Source organism: Leucoraja erinacea, chromosome 10 (genome assembly GCF_028641065.1).
Source record: "Leucoraja erinacea ecotype New England chromosome 10, Leri_hhj_1, whole genome shotgun sequence".
NCBI lineage: Eukaryota > Metazoa > Chordata > Chondrichthyes > Rajiformes > Rajidae > Leucoraja > Leucoraja erinaceus.
In genome coordinates, this window is record NC_073386.1 from 58,588,668 (window position 1) to 58,611,850 (window position 23,183).

A 23,183-nucleotide genomic window follows, 5' to 3' on the forward strand; every position below is an offset into this window, starting at 1 on the left:
TCAATGCTTCCTGGCATTTAATTCTTTCTGAGCAGTTTAGTCTGGAGGTATCGCATGGAAACAAGCCCTTTGGCCCATCGAGTCCGCGCCGACACACAATCATCCGCACACTCGTTCTATGTCATCCCACTTTCACATCCTACACACTAGGAGCAATTTACAGAAGCCAATTAACCTACAAACCTGCACGTCTTTGGAGTGTGGGAGGAAACCGGAGCACCTGGGGGAAACTCAGGCAGGTCACGGGAAGAACGTACAAACTCCGTACAGACAGCGCCCGTAACCAGGATCGAACCAGGGTCTCTGGCGCTGTGATGCATCAACTCAACCAGCTGCATCACTGTGTTGCCCTACACTTCATTCCAGCTGTTCATATTATTATAAAAGAGTAAGAGCAGGGAATTTTAAAGCATAACAATTTGTAGATAATATTGAGCAATATTTTCATATAATTCATAAGACAGACACATCTGGCCAGCACCTTGATGATAAGAGGATGGAATATTTTCTCTCTGGCAAGAGCATCTATTCTAAAGTTTGGAGAAACATATCAGAAAATACTGAAAATACTAAGCAGCAACTCATTTGAAAGGCCAAAGACCCTCTGTCATAAATGAAAAGATTTGTCCTTCTTGTTTAAAAAGAACTGCAGATGCTGGAAAAACGAAGGTAGACAAAAGTGCTGGAGGAACTCAGCGGGTGCAGCAGCATCTATGGAGCGAAGGAAATGGGCAACGTTTCGGGCCGAAACCCTTCCTCCTTTCTGTGTTTCCAATTGAAGATGTATGTTTATTTGCTGCATTTCAAATATAGTTAGTGAATCAATAGATGACATGTATACCCTACTTGATGCCCCCTCCCTACTCCCAACCCTGCCATCTCCAGTAAGTATTATCATTACTACCAGGGTAGTGGTCACCCTTTCATTTCAATTCAGTGAATGTCATTTGCACCGTCATGTTACCAGGCCTGGATAGAGTGAAGGTAGACACAAGAAGCTGGAGTAACTCAGCGGGTCAGACAGCATCTCTAGAGAGAAGGAATAGGTGATGTTTCGGGTCGAGACCCTTCTTTGGATAGAGTGGACGTGGAAAGGATGTTTCCGGTCATGGGAGAGTCTAGAACCATATAAACATAAAATACTAGACCAGGTGCAGACCCGTTGGGTCTGTTCCCCCAACGTGTGGTTGTGGTGGAGGGGGGGGGGGGAAGCAGCATGCAGCGTCACACACACTAACTACCCCCCCCCCCCCCCCCCCCTCCTGCACTCACGCTAATGGAGGGGAGGGGGGGGGAGAGAGAGGTGGGTGGGGGGGAGATGGGGGGGGGGGGGGGGGAGGTGGGGGGGGGTTGGTGGGGTGTGGTGGGGAGTGAGTGGGTGTGGGAGAGGGTGGGGGAGGGGGGGGGAGGGGGGAGAGGGGAGGAGGGGGGGGGGAGGGAGGAGGGAGGGGAGGGGGGCGGCGTACTCTCGGAAACCGCAGCACAGAAAGCCGAAACCGGTCAAGAACAGAGTTTTAGTAATATAGATAAACCATAGCCTCGGTATAAATGGACGTACCTTCAAAATGGAGACAAGGTGGAATTTCTTTGACCTGAGCATGGTGAATCTGTGGAATTCATTGCCACTGACAGCTTTAGACTTTAGACATACAGTGCGGAAACGAGCTGTTCGGCCCACCAAGTCTGCACCAACCAGCCATACCCCAGATACTGGCACTATCGTACACATTAAGGACAATTTACAATTAACCTACAGACCTGCACGTCGTTGGAGTGTGGCAGCAAACCGGAAAGAGCCCACGCGGTCACAAGGTGAACATACAAACTCCGTACAGTACAGCTGTGGAGTTGATTAGTAAAGATGTCAAAGGTTACAGGGAGAAGGCAGGAGAATGGGCTTGAGAGGCAAAGATAGATCAGCCATGATTGAATGGCAGTGTAGACTTAATGGGCTGAATTTCCTAATTCTGGCTCCTATGTCATATGGTCAGCTGCACATTTTCACAAAACCAGTTAGAAACATAGAAATTAGGTGCAGGAGTAGGCCATTCGGCCCTTCGAGCCTGCACCGCCATTCACTATGATCATGGCTGATCATCCAACTCAGTATCCCGTACCTGCCTTCTCTCCATACCCCCTGATCCCCTTAGCCACAATGGCCACATCTAACTCCCTCTTAAATATAGCCAATGAACTGGCCTCAACTACCCTCTGTGGCAGAGAGTTCCAGAGATTCACCACTCTCTGTGTGTAAAAAGTTCTCCTCATCTCGGTTTTAAAGGATTTCCCCCTTATCCTTAAGCTGTGACCCCTTGTCCTGGACTTCCCCAACATCGGGAACAATCTTCCTGCATCTAGCCTGTCCAACCCCTTAAGAATTTTGTAAGTTTCTATAAGATCCCCTCTCAATCTCCTAAATTCTAGAGAGTATAAACCAAGTCTATCTAGTCTTTCTTCATAAGACAGTCCTGACATCCCAGGAATCAGTCTGGTGAACCTCCTCTGCACTCCCTCTATGGCAATAATGTCCTTCCTCAGATTTGGAGACCAAAACTGCACGCAATACTCCAGGTGTGGTCTCACCAAGACCCTGTACAACTGCAGTAAAACCTCCCTGCTCCTATACTCAAATCCTTTTGCAATGAAAGCCAACATACCATTCGCTTTCTTTACTGCCTGCTGCACCTGCATGCCTACCTTCAATGACTGGTGTGCCATGACACCCAGGTCTCGCTGCATCTCCCCCTTTCCCAATCGGCCACCATTTAGATAATAGTCTGCTTTCCCGTTTTTGCCACCAAAATGGATAACATCACATTTATCCACAGAGTTCTACACTGATTGTTATTCAACACAGAGAAGGTGCACTTTGAAAAGCCTAACCGCAATGCAAAGATGTCATCTCAATACTTGGTGAAGCATTATTAAGTGAGATATATCAATTGTTTTCCAGAGTAAGAGTGAACATTCTATCTCACTGAAGAAAAAATTGTTCTGAGCTATGAAAGAAGCAGCCTCTGTACTTAAGCAGCCTTTACCTCCACATGGAATCCTGCCATTTGTTGGGCAATTAGTTTCCCAGATAATTCAATATTAGATCCACGGGAATAATAGTCAGTAAAGGTCTTTTCTCTAACCTTAAAATTATTCATTTTTTTAAATATAAAAAGGCTGCAAGGATCAAATGTTGATGGGGGTTTTTATTACCTGAATGATGTAACACTAATTAAAGCAGTAACCCATTGAGTCAAGAGAATTGTGAACTTTGAATTCTGTACAATTACCAGGTAGCTCAAAGTTAGAGTGACTTTGTTCCACCAGATTCAAGCCTCGTCGTTCAACAACATACAACCCTGATTAAAGATTAAAATTTAAATGCACATTTCACCATTCATTCTGCTCCCTGTAACTTGTCCACATTTTTTTGCACATTGGACTTCAATTATCGTTCTCCTAACATTAGGACCTTATTTTTTATCTATTCATTCATGGGTTGCGATCATTACTGGCATAGCCAGCGAACGCAGTCCATCTCTCTCTGTGCTCTCTACCAAATGCTTTGCTAGACTAGTTTAGAGCACTTCGAGTCAGCTAAATTGATGGGCACAACATCACCTGCACCCAGATCAGTTAGAAATAAGTTTAGTTTAGAGATACAGCACGGAAACAGGCCCTTCGGCCCATCCAGTCCACGCTGAATAAAGATCCCCGCACACTAACACTATACCACACACACAAATTACACTTATACCGAGCCAATTAACCTACAAACCTGTACGTCTTTTAAGTGTGGGAGGAAACCGAAGATCTCGGAGAAAACCCACGAGGTCACGGGGAGAACGTTCATACCCCGTGCAGACAGCCCCTGTCCCACTTAGGAGACCTAAACAGCAACCTCTGGTGACCTTGCCCTCCTCTCTCTGTGAAAACTCAAGGTCGAGGTGACCTGCAACTTCCTACCACCTCCCATGCACATGTTGAAAACCTTCCTCAACTATGAAGAAAACCGGCTTCGACTAGACCTGCGACTAAAAAATTATCGATTTTTAAAACAGCAACCTATTTTTAGTCGAGGCCGGTTTTAATCATGATGAAAAAATAGCAGCAACCTAGATGAAGCCTCGACCACGCGGAAACCACTTTCGACCATTAGGGAGAGTGACCAAAACCTCCGGTGACCTCATGGTAACCTTTTTTTTTTTTTTTTTTTTTTTTTTTTTAAATCAAAAAATGTATTCAATTATTAAAAAATAATATTTACACTACAATAAAACAAGCCAGAACCCACCACCATAAATACAATACAAACATATATCCATAATAAACTATTATACAATTATGATACAATCCTTATTGAGGATACATTCAACACCCTGTGGAGCCCAGCGGTCCCGGAACTCCCTCATGGTGACCTTGGGTGGCGGGCGGGCAAGGTCACCAGAGGTTGCTGTTTAGGTCTCCTAAGTGGGACAGAGGCTTTAAGGCAGCAACTACCGCTGCGCCACCATGTCATCCAATCAGATAGTTGGTTTCCTTGCCTAAATCAAGAACCAGAGGGCATAGGGGAGAGATTTAATTGGAAGCTGACGGGCATTTTTTTTTTACACAAATGATGGCAGGTATCTGGAACGAGCTGCCGGAGGAAGCAGGTACCATCACAACGTTTAAAAAACCTTTCCACAGGTACATGGATAGGATAGGTTTAGAGGGATACGGGCCAAAGGCCAGCAGGTTGGACGTGTAGATGGGGCATGTTGGTCGGCGTGGGCAAGTTAGGCCGAAGGGCCTGTTTCCACGTTGTATAACTAAAAGGCATCAGCAAATGAAATGAATTCTTTCAGTAAACAGGCAATTTCATGGCATTCGTTACTCATGGGATATTTTTCCAAAATATTATTTTATTAATGATTTTTAATTTAAATTAATCACTAAATTACATCCCGATAATTCTAAACCATTAATCTGACCACAATGTAACTTCTGGATAGAGCAGTTATCACAGAAAACAAAGCATCAATATTTCAGAGAGAATGGACAGGAAAGGTTTGGAGAGACATGGGCCTAATATGGGCAAGTGGGGCTAGTTTACATGGGGCATGTACGAGGTGGGCCAAAGGACATGTTTCCGAGCTGTGTGACAATGAGCCTAATCGAGTGTTTTCTTTGGATAAATTAGTTGACTGCACCTTTCATTCCTGAAGGAAAAGTGTTTCCTCATTCCTTTCTAATATCAGATTCAGATTCAGATTCAGATTCAATTTTAATTGTCATTGTCAGTGTACAGTACAGAGACAACAAAATGCATTTAGCATCTCCCTGGAAGAGCGACATAGCAAACGATTTGAATAAATAATAATAAGTGTCCGGGGGGGGGGGGGGTGATTGGCAGTCACCGAGGTACGTTGTTGAGTAGAGTGACAGCCGCCGGAAAGAAGCTGTTCCTCGCCAACGCTGGTTCGGCAACGGAGAGACCTGTAGCGCCTCCCGGATGGTAGGAGGGTAAACAGTCCATGGTTGGGGTGAGAGCAGTCCTTGGCGATGCTGAGCGCCCTCCGCAGACAGCGCTTGCTTTGGACAGACTCAATGGAGGGGAGCGAGGAACCGGAGATGCGTTGGGCAATTTTCACCACCCTCTGCAATGCCTTCCGGTCGGAGACAGAGCAGTTGCCATACCATACTGTGATGCAGTTGGTAAGGATGCTCTCGAGGATAATATAAGAGGATTCATACAACAAATGAGACTTACAATTTCTCTCGAAGATAGACACAAGATGCTGGAGTAGATGGCAGGCAGCATCTCTGGTCAGAAGGAGTGGGTGACGTTTTGGGTCAAGACCCTTCTTCAAACTCAACCCAAAACGTCACCCATTCCTTCTATCCAGAGATGCTGCCTGTCCCGTTGAGTTACTCCAGCATTTTGTGTCTACGGTGTAAACCAGCATCTGCAGTTCCTGCCATTTCCCTCACTCCCTGGTACACTGGACTTGGGAATGGGAAATATCAAATAGCTTAAAATTGTCACGTCATTTTAGTTTCTTCCTTCAATTAAAAACCTGTTTCAATAAAACCACTGTTAGCATCTTTGGGACAAGAAGGCCGTGAATAAAGACAGCGAAACAGAAATGGCTTTCAATGTCTTCAGCATTTAATTAGAACTGAAATGAGCAATTTTGGATTAACATTAAATTGCTATACATCTCAGATCAGATGGGAAATTACAACTAGAATTTAAATTACCAATTCAAATGTACAATCTGTTCTTGCTTTTCCATTTAACATGGTAATGTTACTGAACTCCCATCATGGAAAATTCCACTTGTCGCAATAATGATATTTATAAGGAATAAATGTAGATAAGTTTGCTTGCAGAAATTGTGACTCAGCAAAGAGTATTACTGATTGGGCTGTACAGCACTGAAACAGACCCTACAGACCAATACTTCCACCAAGTTGCTAACTTGAAGCTAGTCCCATTTAGATTAGTTCAGGGAACCAGCGCTGAAACAGGCCCTTCGGCTCATCGAGTCCGTATCGACCTGCGATCCCTGCACATTAACACTATCCTGCATATACTAGGGACAATTTACATTTACACCAAGCCAATTAACCTACAAACCTGTACGTCTTTGGAGTGTGGGAGGAAAGCGAAGATCTCGGTGAAAACCCACGGGGAGAACGTACACGCTCCGTACAGACAGCACCTGTAGTCGGGATTGAACCTGAATCTCTGGCTGTCTAAGGCAGCAACTCTACCGCTGCGCCACCGTGCTCGCATTTAGCCTACATCCCTCTAAACGTTCCTATATCTGTCCAAATGTCTTTTAAGTTATGTAATTATACTTGCCACCACCACCACCTCTGGCAGATGTTGGGGGAGTCCAGAACCGGGGAACACAGTTTAAGAATAAGGGGTAAGCTATTTAGAACAGAGATGAGGAAACACTTTTCACACAGAGAGTGTGAGTCTGTGGAATTCTCTGCCTGAGAGGGCGGTGGAGGCTGGTTCTCTGTATAATTTCAAGAGAGAGCTAGATAGGGCTCTTAAATATAGCGGAGTCAGGGGATATGGGGAGAGGGCAGGAACGAGGATGATCAGCCATGGTCATGTTGAATGGCGGTGCTGGCTCGAAGGGCCGAATAGGCCTACTCCTGCACCTATTGTCTATTGGCAGATCATTCCACATGCACACCACCATATGTGTGAGAACCTTTTCCCCCTCAGGTGCCCTTTAAGTGGCCAACCTTGTGGAACGGAGGTGGCCTGCAGCGTCATGGTGTGTTGGAGCAGTGGTAGAGGACACCGTCACATGGCCTGGCCAGGCCGACCCCTGCAGCACCCACCGACCCAGTGCTGCCTTCAGGACACTGGGCCTTTGTAGCCAAGTTAAGTCTCCACATTCAAGAACAGATTCAGATTCAGATTCAGATTTAATTTTAATTGTCATTGTCAGTGTACAGTACAGAGACAACGAAATGCATTTAGCATCTCCCTGGAAGAGCGACATAGCAAATGATTTGAATAAATAATAATAAGTGTCCGGGGGGGGGGGGGGGGGGGGTGGTGATTGGCAGTCACCGAGGTACGTTGTTGAGTAGAGTGACAGCCGCCGGAAAGAAGCTGTTCCTCGACCTGCTGGTTCGGCAACGGAGAGACCTGTAGCGCCTCCCGGATGGTAGGAGGGTAAACTGTCCATGGTTGGGGTGAGAGCAGTCCTTGGCGATGCTGAGCGCCCTCCGCAGACAGCGCTTGCTTTGGACAGACTCAATGGAGGGGAGCGAGGAACCGGTGATGCGTTGGGCAATTTTCACCACCCTCTGCAATGCCTTCCGGTCGGAGACAGAGCAGTTGCCATACCATACTGTGATGCAGTTGGTAAGGATGCTCTCGATGGTGCAGCGGTAGAAGTTCACCAGGATCTGAGGAGACAGATGGACCTTCTTCAGTCTCCTCAGGAAGAAGATACGCTGGTGAGCCTTCTTGATCAGAGTAGAGGTATTGTGGGTCCAAGAGAGGTCATCGGAGATGTTGACTCCCAGGAACCTGTAGCTGGAAACATGTTCCACCTCCGTCCCGTTAATGTGGATGGGGGTGTGCGTGCCGCCTCTGGACTTCCTGAAGTCTACAATGAGCTCCTTGGTCTTCTTGGAGTTAAGGGCCAGGTTGGTGTCAGTGCACCATGCTGCTAAGTGTTGGACCTCCTCCCTGTAGGCCGACTCATCGTTCAACAGCTCAACAGCTTCTTCCTAACAACCATCATGCTCTTGAACACTACTAACGCTAACTCAACTATGAACAGCCAGCAGTCTTGGGTGCACTAATGACTTTTGCCAATAACATCGGGGATATTTAATTTACCGTTTTTTTTGTTTACAAAGTTGCCTTTGAGTACCATGTTTACTGGCCTGTAATCTTGCTGCAAGTAAAAATGTCATTGCTCCATTTTCGATATGTTTGACAGTTAAACATTCTTGACTTGTGACGTTATGTTCATAAGTCGTAGGAGCAGAATTAGGCCATCCGGTCCATCGAGTCTACTCCGCCATTCAATCGTGACTGTTCTATCTTTCCCTCTCAACCCCATTTTTCTGACCCCCCTCCCCCATAACCCTTGACACCCATACTAATCAAGAACCTGTTATTAACAAAGGCCTGTTTCCCTTATCATCATTACTTTTTGCATATCTTTCATTCATTTAACCATATAACAATTACAGCACAGAAACAGGCCATCTCGGCCCTACAAGTCCGTGCCGAACATTTTTTTTTCCCTTAGTCCCACCTGCCTGCACTCATACCATAACCCTCCATTCCCTTCTCATCCATATGCCTATCCAATTTATTTTTAAATGATACCAACGAACCTGCCTCCACCACTTCCACTGGAAGCTCATTCCACACCGCTACCACTCTCTGAGTAAAGACGTTCCCCCTCATGTTACCCCTAAACTTCTGTCCCTTAATTCTGAAGTCATGTCCCCTTGTTTGAATCTTCCCTATTCTCAAAGGGAAAAGCTTGTCCACATCAACTTTGTCTATCTCTCTCATCATTTTAAAGACCTCTATCAAGTCCCCCCTTAACCTTCTGCGCTCCAGAGAATAAAGTGTTCTTTATCTCTCTACATCGTCTATATCTCTCATTTCCGTTATCCCTAATGGGGCTGTCCCACTGTACGAGCTAATTCAAGAGTTCTCCCGAGTTTCCCCAGATTCGAACTCGGAGATTTACGGTAATAGCCGCTCGTGGGTACTCGGGGCTCTCGTGGACATTGTTCAACATGTTGAAAAATCTTCACGAGCCTTCACGAGCTTACCGCGTTTCCCAAGTACCTGGCGTTAGCGTTACAAGCCGCTAAGAGACATCCCGAGCTCCGACGTACCCACTACATACTTCCACGAGTTTGATTTTTTTTTAAACTCGGGAGAGCTCTTGAATTACCTCATACACTGGGACAGCCCCATTACTAGTCTGAAGAAGGGTCTTGACCTGAAACGTGACCCATTCCTTCTCTCCAGAGATGCTGCCTGTCCCGCTGAGTTACTCCAGCATTTGCTGTGGATCTTCCATTAGTAAACCACTGCCTTAAAGATACCCAATGACGTGCCGTCCGCAGCCATTTTTGTTGATGAATTCCACAGATTCACCACCCTCTGACTAAAATTCCTCCTCATCTCCTTTGTAAGGGCGGGAACTAAATTTCCCTTAAAGGGCAAAGCAATTGTCCTTAACGGTGGCATGTTCTGCATGTTCTGCATGTTCTGCATTCCAGCATCTATGTCGGTGCGTTCCCCGCCCGCATCCTCGATGACCATCTGACATTGACCACTCCAATCTTGCTGTTGTTGCAAATGGGGAGCATTCTTTGTTTATTTACACACCCATCCTGTTCTCTTCGATCAATACATCAGCATCATTTCGCTTCCCAGAATGAGAGGTTGGTTCTGGGTGAATTCGCATTTCCTGCACCCAGTAAATCAGGATGCGCTCTCTCCCAACCAAAGGAGCATTGTTTATTACAAGGTGCAGTAAACATGTTGTTTCCAAATTTTAAATTAGAGTCAAGCCTGTACATTTACCTCAGATTGATGGGGGGATTTTTCATTTTTAAAATCTATTTCCTGTCCACTAATGGTGCCATAAAGTGCTTTACACCTGCTATCTTGCCAATCAATTCAGCCAGGGCAATGTATTAACAGCAGTAATAAATAATTGCCCTGAATAAAAAAAAGTGAATGAATTGCTAAAGCTAGTCTTTTGATTGCATAGTTGTTACAATTATTGTATCAGTCATCAACTCTGTAGAGCCCATTTGTAGATGCACTGCAGGGGACATAATTTAGAACCGCAGTGTTTGGGTACATCCAACTATTGCCTAGTTTGTGTAGTCTAAAGAAGATCACTTGGTTGTTAAGTGCATCGGCAATTTAGATAAAAATCCTTAATCACACGGTGACCCAGGCCAAATATGCACTCCATTTCCGATATATCAATTCCCCTTAATTTGAAAACAAAACATATTATAGTTTCAATCTTATTTTGTATTAATCAAGGTGAAAGATGGCAGTTCTTTTCAATTGATTCTTTCACCCCTTCTACTTTTAGTGTCCCGTGTCAGCATAGAGCACTCCCAGGTCAAAGACAGCACAGGTTCAATGCAGGATAGAGCTCAGTCGCCCATGCCACAAACAAGGCCTTCAGAGGACTTCTGACCTTTCAGGCTGTAAGCAATCAGATGACTATGATTCACTGCCCACACAATCTCACTCAGGAATGACATGGAAGATATGTGAGAGAGGAAATTGAATGATCATATTCATATCATAGGAAAATGATCTCCAATAATACAATTTAATCACACGTGGGCATGGAAGATATCCATCCACTCCTATATCTGCTTCTTGAAACGCATACAAAAAACGATACCATTTCTCTGCACATACAGATTGGGTTTTAAATTAGCTCTCTGCAACATTATACAGTACCTTTTACTGGAGTCATAGTAATAAAGCACAAGAACAGGTCCTTCGGCCCAACACATCCATGATGTCCCATATTAGCTAATGCCATTTTACCCACTTTTGGCCAATATCCTTGTGAATCTTTTCTATCCATGTACCTGTCCAAATATATTTTAAATGTTTAAGAAACTATTGGACAAGTACATGGAAAGGAAAGGTTTGGAGGGATATGCTAAATGCAAACATGTGTAGATGGGACAAGTTGATCGGGGTGGGTAAGTTGGGCCAAATGTCCTCTCTCCGTGTTGTAACTCTCTATAACTCTAAATGTTGTCTCTGCCTCAACTATTTTTACATTGCAAGCGACAGCATCCCCTGCCACAGAAAAAAGTATACTCCTTCCAAGTATTTATTGATTTTGAACCCCTCCATTACTTCTGCTTGAAGGAGGAGAAACCTGACTTCTCCAGGATCACCTTAACTGAAGGCCAGCGCTCTGTTTTTGTGCCAATTCTATGGTCTTGATATCCATCCTAAAACATGGCGCTGATCTCTGCGACTGCTCTCCAGTTTTCTAACTAAGATTTTACTTCGGAGTCACGTGAGTGACTTCGTGAAGAACCCCGCTTCCACGCATGCGTATCATATCGCTACACGCATTGCAACGAGTCACACAGGGGGAACGGCGTTCCCCAAGCGGGAGAATTTGAAAGTCGGGAACAGCAGGTAAGAGACTCTGCGTTTTCCCTCTTTTACTACTTACTTTTAGGTGGCTGCGGAAAGCTGGCGGGGAGACCCGTGGAGGGCGAGCAGCCGGCAGCAGCAACAGCACGAGTTTCCCTGGAGGGGAACAACCTGTGCCCGACTTTGCTCCCGCACCGGCAAAATTCACCTCTCGGCCGGGCGGGAAGCAAAGTAAAGAGGTCCCTATGCCAGTCTCAAGCGAGACTGACTTGGGAGCAGTCGGTAGCAGCCAGCGCAGAGGCTGCGGGACAGACAGCACGGACCAGCGGTACCGGGGCTCGAAACGCTCAGCGAGTGCAGCGGCACTTATGGAGTCGGAACTGGACGTTGGGGACGAAAACCTTCTTCAAAAGGTAGGCACCGGGATAGGAACAGCCGGGTTTTACCGGCTGCGGAACTGCCGCGAAGGACCAGGCCCGTGGATACCGGGGTTTGGTCCGAGCGGCTCCAACCCGCAACGGAGGGAACGACGGTCACCAGCGGGAGAAGGAAAGTCGGGAACAGCAGGTAAGAGACCCTGCGTTTCCTTCAACTTACCTTCTAGGTGCAGACATGGACCGGGTCCATGTAAGCTGCAGAAGGCCGGCGGGAGAACCGCGGAGGAGTGGCAGCAGCGGCAGTCGGCAGCTGCAGGAGCAGCAGCAGTAGCAGTCGGCAGCTGCAGGAGCACGGGCAGCTGCGGGAGCACGGGCAGCTGCGGGAGCACGGGCAGCTGCGGGAGTACGGGCAGCTGCGGGAGTACGGGCAGCTGCAGGAGTACGGGCAGCTGCAGGAGTACGGGCAGCAGCAGTGGCAGCCGGCAGCTGCAGGAGCACTGACAGCTGCAGGAGCGCAGGCAGCGGCAGGAGCTGGCAACGGCAGGAGCTGGCAACGGCAGGAGCAGCATGGGCACATCGATTCCCGGAGGAGGAAAACACCTGTGCCCAACTTCGCCCCAGCACGGTGAGAAAATTCATTTTCAGCAGCAAAGGACTTGGCAGTTGACTGGCTGCAATCTACTACAAGGGACCAGTATGTGAGTACCAGGGTCGGTCCCAGCGGGGGTTTTAGTTACAATGATCGCTTCTAGGCCTTTTGGCTAAGACCAAGTGTAGTATCTGTTCTTATCAGTTTAATATCTGATACGTCCCTTATCTAGGGACCATATATTAAATAAAATCTATAATAGCTGTTATCATCAGTTTTAATGTCTTATATGTTCCTTAGCTAAGGACCATATAAGTAGGAGTGCCCAGAATTGAGGGCATTAAGAGTGGGGTTGACCGGCTGCAACGACCGCAAGGGACCAGTACCGTCAGTACGGGGGTGGGTCCCACGGGTCTAAAAGATAAAGGAGCAGCCAGGAGCGCTGAGAGCGTTGGAGCCGGGTTTAAGGAATAGATGGAATCAGCTGTGCCAGTTATCCTCCACACCGGCCATATCCACTCCACGGAAGGAAGGACAAAGCTGGAGAAGGAGGACCATGGAACAGCGGGCAGCCAGCAGCAGCCAGCGGCACTTGGATCATCCGTAGTGGGATCAGCTGTGCCCGATGTCGGCCCCGCACCGGCCAGATCCATGTGACCGAGCGGTAGGCTAGACACAAATCAAACAAGGTAGTGGACTGAGAAGGGTCCGACTTTGCATAAAACCGCCGGCAACCAGTGCCCGAGAGGGCTGGAGCGGGAAGAAGCGGTGTATGGAGCCTTGCTCCAACGTGATAAAACCACAGCAGTACCTCTTTGAGGGCTGCACAGTGCTTCTACCCCATCAGAGGGGAGCACTGTGGGTCAGTTCTGGGTTGACTTGCAAGAGGGGTCCGCAGAACAAAAGACAAGTGGGCAGGAGGTAAGCCCCACATGGGTACCCCGTGCGGGACCCTAGAGATCTCTAACTCTATAAAAAAGAGTAGGCAGGACCCTGATGGGCCAGAGCCTGGTAATACAGCATCCCATGATCCTAACACAGCAGGGACTCTGCTGGACATGGTGGCTGATTACTTTAACCAAGTCAAACATGGGTAGACTTGGATCCAGGATGGCAATAGTATTACTATATGTCTGGCCACAAACGCCAACAGGGAAAAAATTTACAGACACTGGCCAGACATCTACCACCTGGCTACGGTGAGGCATTACAGGTGCCCAGTGTAAACCAATGCATTTGGCAGCATATGGGGACGAACATCAGGAACCAGGACCTCAAGATCCAGAGAACCTTAAAGGGATTGACGGAAGGCATCATAGAATACACTCGCACCCTGGACTAAACGTAGGTAACCAAAGACCATCTAGACGCACTAGCTCTGTTTAGTAATATGCAATATGATCTGAACTACACATGGAAGGCGGCCATTCAGCCAGCACTGGGACCCCAAAAAATGCTACCATTTGCAAACAAAGAACCGTGAGTGGACAAAGCCAAGACACTGGGGCTCATCAAGGCCAGCGCAAGGGCCTATTTTGGAGCATGATACCGGCCACAGGCAACGCCATAAATAATGTGGCTCATACCAGTGGCAGTGCTAGAAATCAATAACCCGCAGGATCCTTTTTTAGGGTATGGCCAGGGCGGCCACCCTGGAAGATGCGGGAACCTCAACCTCCCACACAACCCCGAACAAGAGATATCAAACCAGAACCTCCTTTGTCAAAAAACCAAGGAAATAACACAACCACCGGTAACCATGGAGGTAGGTGGGTGGGGTTTTCTTCTGTTTAAAATAGGGACCTATGATGGTAGGGGAGGTTACAACACTACAGTTATGTATGGTATATAATCACTACAGATTCATATAATCTCAGCAGTATTCAGGGTTATCTGATAAGATTTACTCATTCCAATAACCACAGTACAACATACACCAGAAGGGCATTTTGTCCTTACATAAACCAAACAATCTAAAACCCACATGGTCTACAAAAATTGTACACAAAAGATGTGAATGAGCATACCTTTCATGGAACATTAGAATTGTATCAAACATATTTATTAAAAATAAATAGAGTAGGGTTGCAGGATTATCATTGATTTTAACCCTAAACACATTTGTTCTAGATATTCATTTTAAGATGGATACTCTTTTTTCTTGATAAGACTTGGTGTCAGCTGGGGGGTTTCTATATGGCAGGCATTGACTCAAAAGAGGAACTTTGGCAATAGAGCTTACAATAGGGGCAATCATTAGCTCCAATATTATTTACTAAAATTCTAAAACCAGCTTGGCATTGTTAGGTAACAAAGCCATAGGGTGATGTTTTTCCCCCGTTCGGCCCCATCAATGGGGTACTAGGGATAATTCAACTACACTCGGCATCTGGAATTCTCAGAGTTCCGACTGACCTTCTAAATCATGGTATTCGGTCATACAGGGGATGGTTTAGAACCATGTTCCCTATTGAACATAGCCAAAAAATTATTAATTTTCCAGTGACTGGAGGCTGTCATCCATGCCATAAGACTATGGATTATGGATTTATAGAGGCTAAAGACCCACTGCACGGCATTGGGCTGTCAGACAGGACGATGAATCTCATCTCATCTGCACTAAGACTGTCAACACGGAAGCAGTACTTTTGGACATCAAGAAATGGGGCATATACTGCTTGGACAACAACCTCGACCAAAAGGCCAAGAACATTCTGGCCGTATCGGAATGTTTACAAGCCTCCATTATGATAATCGATGGAGCTACAGTGCCATTAATAGTGCCACAAGTGCACTCTCCAATTACCTATCACAAGGAACGGAGCGGCACGCGGTGGGAGCGCACCCCTGGTAAGAAAACCAGGTACTCCGAAATCTGGGACATGGGTGTCGTTTCTCAACATGCTGAGGAGCTTGTAGCTCATAACAGCGTTGTCACTTCAGTAACAGACCAGGAAGATGGTTATGCTCATGGTGTTATTTACCGCACAACAAGTCCAGCCATTAAGCAAACTGAGCCTGGACTCCCTGATCATCTCACCGAGAAACTGGTGTTGTCATACAGGATTTAATAAAAGAAAACAGATCGGGTTTCCTCAGGTCAAGTGTTTGAATTTATGGTACACCCATATGGCAAACGACTGTGTATAACAAGACACATCTAACAATATATGGAATATACTAAGAACATTCGAGGTCAGAAAATGGAGTTGTTTATCTCTTACAAGAAACTGCATGAAAGGGTCACGACTCAAACTATATTAGGTGGCTCAAATAGGTCCTAAAAATGACACTAATGTTTTAACTCTCATTCCACCAGGGCTGCAGCAACATCCGCAGCAAAAATTTGTACAGGTACCCACAGACCAAATCCTCAGAATGGCAGGATGGTCATTCAAAAAGGGTTTTTCCACAGGTTTTTATAATAAACCAGTTAAATTTTGGAGCCATCATTTGTATTAAGAAGACATTTTATGTCCAACAAAATAATTGCCCGAAAGGTTACAGGGCTATGATTCTCAAATTTAAAAAAATGTTATATAATTTTTTCATTATACCACACAACTCTTTGTATAATTGTGTTTTAAAATTACTAATGATGCTCTCTCCCAATACCCAAGGCAGTTGTGAAGCATGGACTCGTTCCACGGCATGAGGTCACAGAGCTTTGAAATCTTCACGAAGTCACTCACGTGACTCCGAAGTAAAATAGTAAGATTAAACGAGAACTTACCAGTTTGAAGTTTGATCTGTATTTTATGAGGAGTTACGATGAGGGATTTCGTGCCCTCCGCTCCCACCCTCTTATGATCATATCAAAAACTGGTATCTCTTTGATAATCTTACTATGTTAGATCATTATAGGTTTCTGTGACCTCACACCGCTGCTTTGAAGAATGATACGCATGCGTGGAAGCGGGGTTCTTCACGAAATCCCTCATCGTAACTCCTCATAAAATACAGATCAAACTTCAAACTGGTAAGTTCTCGTTTAATCTTACTATTTTCCTTGCTTTCGATCACCATGTCCAAAAAAAAGTTTGTCTTCATAAGTTCATAAGCGCAGAGTTACGCCGTTTGGCCCATCGAGTCTACTCCGCCATTCAATCATGGTTGATCTATCTATCCCTATCTATCCCTCTCAACCCCATTCTCCTGCCTTCTCCATGCCTTTCCTTAATCAGCATTGTGGCTACAAAGACTCATACATCAAAGACGATACATCCTTCCTGCTGCTCTTTTACATTATTCTTTCTTTTCCTCATCAATAGACAAGATTAAACAATCCAATAACAAGCTTTGACCTTAATGGAAGGTTAATACATGTCATGTGTAGGAAGGAACTGCAGATTCTGGTTTACACCCAAGATAGATAGACAAAAAAATGCTCAGCGGGACAGGCAGCATCTCTGGGTGACGTTTCGAGTCGAGACCCTTCTTCAGACGTTTATGCATGTCACATGTTTTCAGTACACAATACTCAAAGAATATCAGTTAGACAATATCTCAGCTGCCTGTTTGTGTTAAAATACAGAGATTACAACCCCCCTGGAATTGACCGGGTATCTCATAGTTTGTTTTTAACTTGTCCCTGATCCCAGTTTCATCAGGAACATAGAACAGTACAGGAACAGGCCCTGCAGCCCACATGATGTCAAGATCAACTCATCTCCTCTGCCTGAGCAAGTCAGAGCCCGCGGCCAGCGGAGTCGGTGAAGTCAGCGGCTGATGGAGCCTGTGACAGAGGTCAGAGCCCGCGAGTGGCGAGTCAACGTGCCCGCGGCTGGGGCCTGTGTCGGTGTCACGGAGCCGTCTGGAGAGGACCCGGCAACGTCAGTGGAGAGATCAATGCAGCTGACGAGGACAGACATGGATACATAGACAATAGATGCAGGTGTAGCAATTTGAGCCAGCACCGCCATTCAATGTGATCATGACTGATCATCTACAATCAGTATCCCGTTCCTGCCTTCTCCTCATACCCCTTGATTCCGCTAGCCCTAAGAGTTCTATCTAACTCTCTTTTGAATGCATCCAGTGAATTGGCCTCCACTGCCTTCTGAGGCAAAGAATTCCACAAATTCACAAATCTCTTTGTGAAAAGTGTTTCCTCATCTCAGTTCTAAATGGCTTACCCCTTATTCTTAAACTGTGACCCCTGGTTCTGGACTTTCCCAACATGTTTCCTGTATCTAGCGTGTCAAATCCCTTAATCATTTTATATGTTTCTATAAGATATCCTCTCATCCTTCTAAATTCCAGCGAATACAAGCCCAGCCGCTCCATTCTCTCAGCATATGACAGTCCCGCCATCCCGGGAATTAACCTTGTGAACCTACTCTGCACTCCCTCAATAGCAAGAATGTCCTTCCTCAAATTAGGAGACCAAAGCTGCACACAATAATCCAGGTGTGGTCTCAACTGCAGAAGGAACTCTTTGCTCCTATACTCAACTCTTCTCATTATGAAGGCCAACATGCCATTAGCTTTCTTCACTGCCTGCTGTACCTGCATGCTTACATTCAGTGACTGATGTACAAGGACACCCAGGTCTCGTTGTACTTCCCCTTTTCCTAACCTGACACCATTCAGATAATAATCTGCCTTCATGTTCTTGCCACCAAAGTGGATAACCTCACATTTATCCACATTAAACTTCATCTGCCATGCATCTGCCCACTCACCCAACCTGTCCAAGTCACCCTGCATCCTCATAGCATCCTCTTCACAGATCACACCCAGCTTTGTGTCATCTGCAGACTTGCTAATGTTACTTTTAATTCCTTCATGTAAATCATTAATGTGCAGTGCATTCAGAAAGTATTCAGACCCCTTCACTTTATCCACATTTTATTACGCTACAGCCTTATTTTAAAATTGATTCAATTCATTTTTTTTATCATCAATCTACACGCAATACCCCATAAACAAAAGTGAAAACAGGTGTTTAGAAATTTTTGCAAAGTAATTAAAAATAAATAACAGAAATATCACATTTACATACAGTAACTATTCAGACCCTTTACCCAGTACTTTGTTGAGGCACCTTTGGCAGTGATTACAGCCTCAAGTCTTCTTGGGTATGATGCTACAAGCTTGGCACACCTGCATTTGGGTAATTTCTTCCATTCTTCTCTGCAGATTCTCTCAAGCTCTGTCAGGTTGGATGGGGAGTGTCGATGCACAGCTATTTTCAGGTCCCTCCAGAGATGTTCGATCGGGTTCAAGTTCGGGCTCTGGCTGGGCCACTCAAGGACAGTCACAGACTTGTCACGAAGCCACTCCTGCCTTGTCCTGGCTATGTGCTTAGGGTCGTTGTCCTATTGGAAGGTGAACCTCTGCCCCAGTCTGAGGTCCAGAATGCTCTGGAGCAGGTTTTCATCAAGGATCTCTCTGTACTTTGTTCCGTTCATCTTTCCCTCTATCCTGACTAGTCTCCCAGTTCCTGCCGCTGAAAAACATCCCCACAGCATGATGCTGCCACCACCATTCTTCACCGTAGGTATGGTATTGGCCAGGTGATGAGCGGTGCCTGGTTTCCTCCAGACGTGACACTTGGCATTCAGGCCAAAGAGTTCAATCTTGATTTCATCAGACCAGAGAATCTTGTTTCTCTTGGTCTGAGTATCCTTTAGGTGCCTTTTGGCAAACTCCAAGCGGACTGTCATGTTTTACTGAGGAGTGGCTTCCGTCTGGCCACTCTACCATAAAGGCCTGGTTGGTGGAGTGCTGCAGATATAGTTGGCCTTCTGGAAGGTTCTCCCATCTCCACAGAGGAACTCTGGAGCTCTGTCAGAGTGACCATCGGGTTCTTGGTCACCTCCCTGACCAAGGCCCTTCTCCCCCGATTGCTCAGTTTGGCCGGGCGGCCAGCTCTATGAAGAGTCCTGGTGGTTTCAAAGTTCTTCCATTTAAGAATGACCCGAGGCCACAGTGCTCTTCGGGACCTGCTATGCTGCAGGAATATAAGGTTCTGTTCCTCCAATCACACCGGAAATTGGAGGAACAGCACCTCATATTCTGCTTGGGGAGCCTGCATCCTGCGGGCATGAACATTGAATTCTCCCAATTTTGCTAGCCCTTGCTGTTTCCTCCCCTTCCTCAGCCCTCGGGCTGTCTCCTCCCATCCCCCAGCCCTCGGGCTTCTCTTCCTCCTTTTTCCTTTCTTCTCCCCGCCATCCCCCATCAGTCTGAAGAAGGGTTTCGGCCCGAAACGTTACCTATTTCCTTCGCTCCATAGACGCTGCTGCACCCGCTGAGTTTCTCCAGCATTTTTGTGTACCTTCGATTTTCCAGCATTTGCAGTTCCTTCTTAAACACTACATCCCTTGTCCATTTTACTTGTTACATCCTCAAAAAATTCCATAAGATTAGTGAAGCATCATTTCCCCTTCGTAAATCCATGCTGACTTGGACCGATCCTGTTACTGCTATCCAAATGCCGCTATTTCATCTTTTATAATTGACTCCAGCGTCTTCCCCACCACGGATGTCAGGCTAACTGGTCTACCCTATTTTCTCTCTCCCTCCTTTCTTAAAAAGTGGGATAACATTAGCTACCCTCCAATCCACAGGAACTGATCCAGAATTTATAGAACATTGGAAAATGATCACCAATGCGTCCACGATTTCTAGAGTCACCTCCTTAAGTACCCAGGGATGCAGACCATCAGGCCCTGGGGATTTATCAGCCTTCAGTCCCATCAGTCTACCCAACACCATTTCCTGCCTAATGTGAATTTCCTTCAGTTCCTCCATCACCCCAGATTCTCTGGCCACTAGTACATCTGGGAGATTGTTTGTGTCTTCCTTAGTGGACAGAACCAAAGTACCTGTTCAACTCGACTGCCATTCCCTTGTTCCCCATAATAAATTCACCCATTTCTGTCTTCAAGGGACCCATCTTTTTCTCTTCACATAACCTAAAGAAGCTTTTACTATCCTTCTTTTATTCGTGGCTAGCTTACCTTCGTACTTCATTTTTTACTCCCCGTATTGATTTTTTAGTTACCTTCTGTTGCTCTTTAAACAAGTTCCAATCCTCTGGCTTCCCGCTCATCTTTGCTATATTATACTTCTTCTCTTTTATTTTTATACTGTCCTTGACTTCCCTTGTCAGCCACGGTCGACCCTTACTCCCATTAGAATCTTTCTTCCTCTTTCTGCATCTTCTGTATTATTCCCAGAAATACCTGTCCATTGTTGTTCCACTGTCATCCCTGCTAGGGTATCTATCCAGTCCACTTTGGCCAGCTCCTCCCTCATGGCTCCATAGTCCCCTTTGTTCAACTGCAACACTGACACTTCCGATTTTCCCTTCTCCCTCTCAAATTGCAGATTAAAACTTAGCATATTATGGTCACTACCTCCGAATGGCTCCTTTACCTCGAGTTCCTTTATCAAATCCGGTTCATTACACAACACTAAATCCAGAATTGCCTTCTCCCTGGTAGGCTCCAATACAAGCTGCTCGAAGAATCCATCAAGGAGGCACTCCACAAACTCCCTTTCGTGGGGTCCAGTACCAACCTGATTTTCCCAGTCTACCTGCATGATGAAATCTTCCATGACCACTGTAGTTTTACCTTTGCGACATGCTCATTTTAACTCCTGATGCAACTTACACCCTCTATCCAGTCTACTGTTTGGGGGCCTGCATTAACTCGCATTAGGGACTTTTTACCGTTATAATTCCTCAGTTCTATCCACAATGACTCTACATCTTCTGATTCTATGTCACCCCTTACAGGGCACTGAATTTCATTCTTTACCAACAGAGCTATCCCACCCCCTCTGCCCACCTGTCTGTCTTTTCGATAGGACGTATACCCTTGAATATTCAGTTCCCATCCCTGGACCTCTTGCAGCCATATAACCATGTAACAATTACAGCACGGAATCAGGCCCTCTCGGCCCTACAAGTCCGTGCCGAACAATTATTTTCCCCTAGTCCCATCTATCTTCACTCAGACCATAACCCTCCATTCCTTTCCCATCCATATAACTATCCAATTTATTCTTAAATGATAAAATCGAACCTGCCTCCACCACTTCCACTGGAAGCTCATTCCACACAGCTACCACTCTGTGAGTAAAGAAGTTCCCCCTCATGTTACCCCTAAACTTCTGTCCCTTAATTCTGAAGTCATGTCCTCTTGTTTGAACCTTCCCTACTCTCAATGAGAAAAGCTTGTCCACGTCAACTCTGTCTATCCCTCTCATCATTTTAAAGACCTCTATCAAGTCTATTAACCTTCTGCGCTCCAGAGAATAAAGACCTAACTTATTCAACCTTTCTCTGTAACTTAGTTGTTGAAACCCAGGCAACATTCTAGTAAATCTCCTCTGTACTCTCTCTATTTTGTTGACATCCTTCCTATAATTGGGCGACCAAAATTGTACACCATACTCCAGAATTGGTCTCACCAATGCCTTGTACAATTTTAACATTACATCCCAACTTCTATACTCAATGCTCTGATTTATAAAGGCTAGCATACCAAAAGCTTTCTTTACCACCCCATCTACATAAGATTCCACCTTCAGGGAACTATGCAGTTATTCCTAGATCCCTCTGTTCAACTGTATTCTTCAATTCCCTACCATTTACCATGTACGTCCTATTTTGATTTGTCCTGCCAAGGTGTAGCACCTCACACTTATCAGCATTAACCTCCATCTGCCATCTTTCAGTCCATTCTTCCAAATGGCCTAAATCTCTCTGTAGACTTTGGAAATCTACTTCATTATCCACAACACCACCTATCTTAGTATCATCTGCATACTTACTAATCCAATTTACCACACCTTCATCCAGATCATTGATGTACATGACAAACAACAGTGGACCCAACACAGATCCCTGAGGCACCCCACTAGTCACCTGCCTCCAACCTGACAAACAGCCATCCACCATTACTCTCTGGCTTCTCCCATTCAGCCACTGTTGAATCCATCTCGCTACTCCTGCATTTATACCCAACAAATGAACCTTCTTAACCAACCCTCCATGAGGAACCTTGTCAAGGGCCTTACTAAAGTCCATATAGACAACATCCACTGCTTTACCCTCATCAATTTCCCTAGTAACCTCTTCAAAAAATTCAAGAAGATTAGTCAAACATGACCTTCCAGGCACAAATCCATGTTGACTGTTCCTAATCAGACCCTGTTTATCCAGATGCTTATATATATTATCTCTAAGTATCTTTTCCATTGATTTGCCCACCACTGAAGTCAAACTAACAGGTCTATAATTGCTAGGTTTACTCTTAGAACCCTTTTTAAACAATGGAACAACATGCGCAGTACACCAATCCTCGAGCACTATTCCCGTTTCTAATGACATTTGAAATATTTCTGTCATAGCCCCTGCTATTTCTACATTAACTTCCCTCAATGTCCTAGGGAATATCCTGTCAGGACCTGGAGACTTATCCACTTTTATATTTTTCAAATGTGTCAGTACTTCTTTTTCTTTGAATCTCATAGTATCCATTGCTACTCTACTTGTTTCCCTTATCTCAAATAATTCAATATCCTTCTCCTTGGTGAATACCGAAGAAAATAAATTGTT

General features: G+C 45.6%; 1 pseudogene; it reads left to right on the forward strand.

The window, feature by feature from the left end:
* Nucleotides 1-12,759: 12,759 nt before the first annotated feature.
* On the forward strand, nucleotides 12,760-12,927 carry LOC129701337 (U2 spliceosomal RNA; annotated as a pseudogene).
* Nucleotides 12,928-23,183: the final 10,256 nt, after the last annotated feature.